The following is a 9,528-nucleotide window of genomic DNA, read 5'->3' as shown; positions in this document are numbered from 1 at the left end:
TCCTATGCTTTGTTGTTCATGCGACCGAAATGTGATGGGAAGAATTCTCATGGCAATCACCCTAATGCCATTGACTAGGTAGAAGATGGTCGTATGAAGATAAAAGGAGAGGCTTTACGAATTCTTAATAGACCCGGATAACAAATCAATTCACAATGATCAAAACGCTATTAAGGGAACTCGAGGGGACTCCCAGAGGACCGACTCCATTTTATGTGATAATCAGGCTGCTAGACACAGAGCGAATAATCCGGTCTTCCACGAAATTAAGAACTAAAATGTAGAAACGAGTTGTTATTTCGTCACATTAATAATTTAATTAGGAGTGACAATGCTTAGGCATATGACTCAAAAGCCCAAATAGCATATTTGTTCACAAAGGCCCTTGGCGTACGTCAGTTACAAACATTACTTGGCAAGTTGGGTGTTCGAGACATCCTCCAGCTTAATGAGAAGTAAAGGAAGGCATATTATTTTTACCGATATATCTCTACCCTTGTATATTGTCGTGTAAATAAGACCGTTGTTGTATTTTCAAACTTTGGTTGTTCAGTCTTTTACTTATTGTTGTATTTATATGTTTTTGTCCTGATGGAAAATTATCAATCATTTTGATACCAAAGTCTTTAGGTTCACCTTTTTAACATATTAAAAAGTATTACACATTACAACCGCACATAAGTACCCATTTCAATCTAATACACAACCACCTATTTTAACCTAGTAACACCCAGCACAAACCAATTTATAAAAGTAGTTTTAAAACCTAACAGTTATAAATGACTGGTCTTTTAGCACTTAAGTTTGTTATACCTTTCACAACAGTGTTATTAACTATTTGAGAAAAGGGTATTGAAATAAAGAAAAAACCTTAAAAATGTTTACCTAACGATTATAAATGACTGGTCTTTTAGCACTTAAGTTTGTAATACCTGTCACAACAGTGTTATTAACCATTTGAGAAAAGGATATTGAAATAAGAAAAAACCTTAAAAATGTTTCACAGAGATTATAAACTATTTCAGAAAAAGAACTGAAATAAATAAAAATCCTTACAAAAAGGTTCACAACAATTAAAAACTACATAAAAAAATTAAACAAAGAAATAAAAAAATCACACACACCCGGTGGGACTCGAACCCACAATCGCCTGATTAGAAGTCAGACGCCTTATCCATTAGGCCACGGGTGCTATTGTTGCTTAAGATTATTCTCAATAACTCATAATCATATCTAGTATGTTTTCTAAAGTTACCGTTAACATGTTTTTGAAAGACACTTGTTTTCTGGGCCTTAATTAGAAGATACAATGATTCCAATCCATGCATCTGGGATCAGTTGGTCTTACGTAAAAAAGCGATTATGTCCTTAAATCAGGGCGAAACTGCTAAACAGTTGTCACGGTGAACTGGTGAAGTGAAGAAGTAAACCACGTCGAAGAGCGGCCACAGATGAGAGTTTTTAACTTCTAGTTTATGACGTTGTGGCTAGATTGAAAAGTTGGTCCACTGTAAAAGATATAGAGATGCTCTAGAAATATTTAAATTTCGAATTTTTATGTTAGTGTGACGTGAAGGCGATTAGAGGAGTTAAAGTAGTGTTTAGTTATATTATTAATCCTGTGTTTGAGCAGGATTTGTATTTAAAAAATAGGATGATGGTCTTGAACCTAACCTAAACTGTGGAGGATGAATGGATGATTAATGCATGGATATAATATTGTTTGAGGAAATGTCTTGAGAAGAATTTAGTTTTTCACTAATATATACTTTTTCAATACACAAATTAATCTATCAAAACCTAAGAAAATAAAACTTATATTATACTTATAATAAACCCTCACAATTTTTATGGTGGCAATTTGTGTGTCAGGTTCTACAAATTAATAATTACCAAACCGGCCACTTTTAAAAGAATCATGGTATAATACTTGACACTGAGCCGGACCCGTTTAATTCATATATAACTTGGACATAGCTCGTGTAACTCGTTTATCAAGAATTGTCATATGGGTTGACAAGTTATAAATGCGTTAGGCATATAACACTTAAATATACTTTGTATAATCTCACACGTTGATGCATTATAACGTTACTTCCGAATCTGAAAAGGGTGGGAGAGCCCTCGTTTCTGCTTTCATCAACAACTGCTCCAAGCCAAAAGTAAATTAAAGTTTTATAAAGCTACATTGTCAATAAAAAGATATATGTATGATTGAATTAAAATTTGAAATTAATAATGATATAAAACACAATTTTTTTGGAAAGATTATAATCTTCAATCTTAATGTAAAATCATATTGTTTATTTAATTTTTTTATTTTTGGTTTTTCAAATTAAAAGGAAAATCATTAAACCATAAAGAAGAAATTCTAGTAAATGATAGGTTGGAGTGCCTTGATAGGAACTCCATTTAATCATTGATGTTAAAGGCTTTATTTTTCTTGACTTTCGTATTAGTCTCGTTCATCATAAGAATTAGGCCCTCGTGATTAAGATCTGATGTGAAAATACGTCTAAGTTCTCTATATAGATATAGTATGAAGTTGATTTTGTCTTTATTCGCTCGAAAGAAAATAATGGCATTTATAGCTCACTAATGTGATAATGAAATGACTAACTCGCTATGTTTTGTATTGTAGCGACAAGGGGCGTATTACCATAGACCGTGTTTTGCCGGGTAACAGGGGATATAAAGTATGGTTTATTAGAATGATAGGGATTGATAATATCTTTAATGTATGATTTTAAACATCATACTTGGCTTGATTAATTAATATTTGCAAATTGCAAGCTAGCCAAACGCGTGCTGGAGACTATTTTGCTTGTTGGTTCAGATGAAAAGTTAACCCAACACTAATATATAAATATTCAATGATTATATAATTGAGGATTTGAGAAATACATTCCTTTATTTCAAATGAACTTTTATGGAACAAGTGTGCTTCCATTCTCACATTCCCACTCTCTCTCTCACCAAATTAACTAAACATAAAGTCCACTTTTTTTCTGTTTATATAACCAAAACAAAGATACAAGTGCGTGTAAGTCGTAATATCATAATTGTATTATCTTAGGCTATAGGGTGTGAGGGACATGGTTGGGTCATTAATAGCCATGTAGGATTATTAATGGATTGCTACACCACCCCCTTGTCTCATCCACCATGATTCCCATGGATTAAACCATGGCAACTATGGACCTCCTTTCCTAATTTAATATTTTCTTTCCTTTTTACAAAAATGAATTAAAGTAATAGAATAGTGGTTTGAGTAATGACCACACCCTTAGGATAGTTGTTTTGAATAATGAATTAGAAGTAGGTGATATGACGCTGATGTGGAGGGTCATGGTGATCATGAGGGTCATGACCATACCCTATAGCCTTACAAAATTTAGACATAATACCTTATCACAAAATCACAACTTCTTAGATAGAATCATTAAAGATTACTTTTCTTAGAAAATAATCTTAGATTTTATAACAAATATTTGACAAATTCTGATGACTAGGAATCCACCAGACCCCTAGTTCTTCTCAAACATTTATAACATGTTGTAAGAAAATCAAGTTTCCTTAAGGTTCACACAAAAACTCTAAATAGTAGAAGAATATAACACACATAAATAGGGAATTAGGGATCCACCCGACCCCTAGTTCTCAAACATTTTTTATCATGTAGTTTGAGAAGTTGTCATATAACATGTTGTAAGAAAAACCAAGTTTCCTTAAGGTTCACACAAAAACTCTAAATAGTAGAAGAATACCCCCCCCCCCCACACACACACACACATATATATATATATATATATGTGTGTGTGTGTGTATTAAAAGAAGATTGAGTAGTGAACATTTTTCTATGTCATGTATTTGATCCAGGAAATTCAAGCTGTCAACCTTCAAAAACTCTCAAACAACTAAACCTCCCTATATTTCATCCTCTTTTTTTCTCTCTTTGCTCCATGTTTCCTCTTCAAACCTTCCACCACCATGGCCATGAAAATATCTCTCCTCCTCCACCTCATTTTCTGGCTCTCTCTAATCCTCCTCATCTTCCATATCAAGTATAAATCTACCACCCCCTCACCTCTCCGACGCCATCACCCTTTAACTAACCGAAAAGCCCTAGCCTCTAACTTCGACTTCACTCCATTTCTAAAACACCATCATGACAACTTACCTGAGCAAAGTGGAAGTCGTATCGATCCTCGTTATGGTGTTGAAAAGAGACTCGTGCCGACTGGTCCAAACCCATTGCACAACTAGAAGAGGTGGCTCTTAGCTACCTCCATACGTATACTTTGTGTGTATGATTGCTTTCTTTTGTTCATATGTGTTTTAAATTTGTATTTGCATGAAATGTATAATTGATTTATACTAAAGATTTTTAAGACAATATATATGTGTTTGTGGGAAATATATTCATTATTAGTTACGATCATATGATAATTATGGTTTAATTTAATGGAAAATAAACATGAGTAGCTGCAACGGCACGGAACAAAGGTCAAACGTTGCTAACTTGCTATAGAACCATAATGATGATAAATTAAGAAGGTTGGTTAGTGTAAAAGCTATGATAGTGTGCAGTGCACGTGACACACCATTTCATCTAATGCGGGTCCGACTTTTCAATTTTGTAGTCGTTTCAAACTATCATTGTGTTGAGTTCTTCCACTTGTTAGAACGTGGGCCGGGGTATGGTGGGGCGGGGGTTTGGGGCATGGGTTGACACGTGAACTTCGAGGGGCACCGCTGGTCAGTTGCATGTTGGGTCGGTATGGCGGGGCATGGCTAGCCCGCGTGGGTTGGCCACGTGTTATAATTTTTTTTTTCAATTTTTATAAAAATACACACAAAATTAAAATTTAAATCCCAGCCACCTATAGCCTAGCCAACCTAGCCAATGAGAGCCGGCCACGAAGACCGCTAGGCCCACCCAACGCCCGGGCTGAAACCCCCGCCCAAGGGGCCACGCCGAAAACCAAGCCCACCCGGGGTGATGACTTGGGCGTTTGTACCCAACCCACGCCCCAATCCCTGCCCCATACCCCATAGTCTTTAGATCAGGTAACTTTATTGTATTTAGTGCGAAGTATCCATTCCTAAATCCTTTCCGGTTTAGCATTCTTTTAGGAAAACCGAATAAGGAACCGGTTAAACCGTATGTAGGTTTTGAGATTTCGTTTCAATCTGACTTGGATATTTCTGAATAGTGTATGTATCACTTTCATATTAGAAATTTAGAATCTCGCTTGTACATGAAATTAATAATCACATAAGACAAAAAGTTTTATCTATGAACAAAAAGTTATTTTGTGTTAAATTCAAAGCGTTAATTCGATATATACTAGTAAAACCAGATGAAAACTTTATATATGGGGTTGAATTCTCACAACGATTAGGGTGAAATATCACAATATTTGCTTATAAGGGGATACCAAAGTACAAGATGCTACCGCACCTCAGATACTAGTTGGGCCTCCAAGTATGACTTTCATTGAGCCTTTCATTACTTCATTGGGCCTCCAAGAATGACTTCAGAAATTCATAGTTACATTTATATTGCAAAAACTAGTATTAAGCCTCTCTATTGCGGTGGGGCGTAAAATTGTGTCAAATACCACCAATGTCACACAACCGCTAACGACCATCAACACTGAAGTTGTGGCATTTTAATGCAAAGAAATTAGACCGAAACGTAAAACATAGAAAATATAAACTAAGTCGATTTAGGGCTCGCGCGTTGCGACAGACCTGTCAAACGGGAAAAAAAATAAGCAACGTAAAAACGTTTACCCACACACGCACGTTACGCCATATTAACTCGCAAAAATTAGAACGAAACGTAATAACGTTGAACCACACAAACACGTGAAAAACAAAAAAAAATGTGAAATATGAAAAGTACAGAGGAACAAAGTTGGAAGTAAAAAAAATGTGAGGTTATATTGTAAAAGATGACAACTTTTGAGTTAAAAGCAAAAAAAATCAAATAATTGTGGGTTAAAAGTGTAATATCAAGAAAAATTGAAAACCTTCCTAAGCATTCGGTACAATTCCTTTATGCATAAAGTTGTTGAAAATTTATAGTTTGTATTTAAAAATTTAAAATAGAGAATATAATAAATTATATTAAAATTTTAGTTCTTTTTCAAATAACATGTTAACCATTCATGTAATGATTACGTTTCTCATAAAAAAAAATAACACATAAGGCATGTTAGTATATTACAAATGAAAAACCCAAATGATCTCGCGATTCGAACAAGGTTTACTTGATGAAATAGATTAAAAAAAAATGTATATATCATCAACTATCAAATACTTTGCAGTAATAAAAGCTAGAACAATGAATTTGTTGTAAATACAAATGCATCCCACTAACCGTAAACTATTTAGTTATCATTTTGGTCTTAAACTTAGATAAAAGATAAAAGTTGTTACTCTAAATATCCGAAGCATTGGCATCGAATGTCTATCTTAAAATAAAGTTTGTGCCGTCAATTTATAGTCAAACTATTATTCTAGTAAAGACTTTTTTGAACGCCAATACCCTGAGGACTCTTGAAATAATGAGTTTTAGTAAATACTAATGTTTTCAGAACTGGATCGGACGTTGAACCAGTCTTTTTACTGGGTCAATGGTCTGACTGGTCAGACCGAATGTAAGAACCGGAAGGTATCGTAAATATTATAAAAATTAATAGGGTTAAATCTGAAAAAATATATAAAAAACCGGTCCAACCCTTCCAAAAACTGGTCCGACCGGCCGGTTTCCCGGTCCAACCGCCGTGTCGCCGGTTCAACTCTGATTCAATGCATTTCCGGCCCGATACCATGACCCGGACCGGCTCAACCTCCGGTTACCGGTCCGGGTCTGAAAACACTAGTAAATACTTAAGCAGACATATATCCATCCTATCGTAGGTAACAAGAGTAAGATGTAACAATTTCTTTCATTCTTTCTTTCACCTAAGTATTTGTATTGTTATGTACTACTGGGAAACCCGCACGATGCAGCGGCGGCGACAAAATTACAACGCAGTACTCATTTTCTGTTATTTATCAATCGTCTCATCGATTTTTTTTCTCATTTTCCTTTAAACACTTTTTACGTCTTAACCCAACATTATGGCCCGACCTATCATGTGAGCGTTCTAATGCCCCTAACTCAGCCCAATAAGGCGCAGCTGCCATGGCCGGTCTTCTTTGATGATTACTCAGATGCATTACTCACATTCCCACACCGTAATTGAGCTGTAGAATGAATCAATCAATCAAAAGCCCGAGAATGTTAAAAGCCAAAAAAACCAGCAGAGTGAATGTTTGATGACGTTTCCTGATGATATGGCATGATAAATAGATAACACGATAAGCTAATATATAAAATATATATAGGTCGCTGCATCGTGCAACTTCGAGACATTAAATAGTAAATTTGACGATATCTATAGACCACTTTGTGAAGAGATATTGTACAGTAAGCTAAACATGGCCAACGTCATAGCATAATCACAAGAGTATTATCATAGAATAACCATAGTGTTTTAATTTTATAACTTTTCAAGTATATCCGCACTCTTAGATTACAACCCAGTTAGATATCATCATAATTAAGTATATTCGCACTCTTCATATAGCATAAGTATGTGTCGAAAAGAATACATAAGCGAAAGATCAGTGACACAAACACATACACATACACGTGTCTTCCTCAATTGAAAAGATGAAGTTGCCCATAACCAGTGGAGGATCTAGAAATACGTTAAGCGGTAATGTTTCAAAATTTTCTTTTCTATAGAGGCAGCGAAATCGAAAAAACATCAAGTTTTTTCCAAAAATTTACACTACCACCGTCCACGGAGCGTAAAGGGGTAACGGGGGCTACCCCTATTCAAAGGCTATATCCGCCCCTGCCCATATTAAGGTCTTTGATCCAGTGGCTTAAGGTTTGAGGCTGCAGTTTTTAGCAAGGATTGAAATCCAAATGCAATACAATAAAAACCGGTAGAAAAGAAAAGAATGGAAGTTCGACAGTGTACTAACCAACTTTGTTGCTGATGATGCATCACCATTTCCACATCAGAGCCAATGGGGGTGATACACAATTTGGTCTATAATAAACGTCAGCTAATAAGTGCACATTTGCACCATATTTTGAAAGTCATGAAACCGTATAATCCGTTTTAAATTTGTCCAACAACAGTTTTTTACTTCAAAGAGCCATTTAAGGCACAAATCACTAATCCAGTTATCTAAAGATATTCGGATGTCGTTAACCCGACCCAACAAACGAATTATTAAATAAATTATCAACCTTTGGTACATCATCGGGTGTAACAAGAACGAATTCGAGTTCTTTCCTCAGTGCGACCACGGTCACATATATCACTTATGCATTGAAATTAAATTAACAAGCTTCTAAACAACATTTTCGATCTGAATCTTCGCTTCATAGTTTCTCCTCAATCAAAATCAGATCTAAGCCTAGAACCTACTAAAATCGTCTTGCTTGTTGCCAAAATCGGATTCTTCATCACTGTCTAAGTAGGATGATTCAAGCTTCCTTAGAGACCTAAACACAACCATCTGGGCCAGCGATTAGGAGACCCGTCTCAATCAAATCATACAACAAATGCTTGATAACAATAATAAATTCACCATTGTAGCAGAAAATTACTGGTCATATATAGCAAATACTCCTTACAAGTGAACATAATCACTTGCCTCAAAACTCTTCTAGACACTGGAAGTGTATGGCTCAAAGCATCCGTCATAACAAATCCTTTCCTTCGTATCATGATAGCCGTCCAACAGTTCAAAGACCAAAAGTTTCTAGTTATTGGTTGGTCAAAGTAGCTATAGAAAACAGAAATTTAGTAATTTTTAAAAAAAAAAATCTCAGCAGAGTGATCTCATAGCAAGTCCAAATTAGCAAATGGATCGTTTTGTTGCTTGTTCTCATAGCATTGATTAGATGTTGGCATTATGTATATTGTTGCACCAACCTCGTTCAAGTTGTCATTGTTGATCACCAACTCCCAGCACTTCGCCATCGTTGGATGAAATCTATATAATGAAGGGCTCCATTCTTGAACTGAGTACCACCACAAGAAAATGTACGCCCATATTTGACCCAATATTGAGAAAAGGTATTACTAATAAGTAGTTTTGGTTATTTCTTTATCTATGGTGGGTCAAATGAGAACAAAGGTACTCGACTACAAATGAAAGAAGGAAAAAGACGTCAAACCGGTCAACGGTTGATAACAATGTCTTGTAACACATACAACCTATATTAAGCTTTTTATAGTTCCATAACAACAAATATAGCCTACCAGTTTAGAGAACTCGACCTTGGGTGTTTCATGCTCTCTGTCTTTAACTTCGAGCTCGGCTTGTGAGTAGTTTCAAAAACTTGAGCTCGACTCGTTTATCATTGTTTAATGAATTTAACAGTATATTTATATTCACATCTAATTTTCATACTTATTTATAATTATAATTATATATATATATATATGT

General features: G+C 35.2%; 1 non-coding gene across 1 annotated transcript; it reads right to left on the bottom strand.

Annotated features, from left to right (window-relative positions):
- Positions 1-1,119: 1,119 nt before the first annotated feature.
- TRNAR-UCU lies at positions 1,120-1,192 on the bottom strand. The gene has a single exon. It is a non-coding gene; the product is annotated as a tRNA-Arg (tRNA).
- Positions 1,193-9,528: the final 8,336 nt, after the last annotated feature.

This window comes from Helianthus annuus, chromosome 16, assembly GCF_002127325.2.
Source record: "Helianthus annuus cultivar XRQ/B chromosome 16, HanXRQr2.0-SUNRISE, whole genome shotgun sequence".
In the NCBI taxonomy this organism is placed as follows: domain Eukaryota; kingdom Viridiplantae; phylum Streptophyta; class Magnoliopsida; order Asterales; family Asteraceae; genus Helianthus; species Helianthus annuus.
This window is presented reverse-complemented; position numbering and strand designations above follow the sequence as displayed.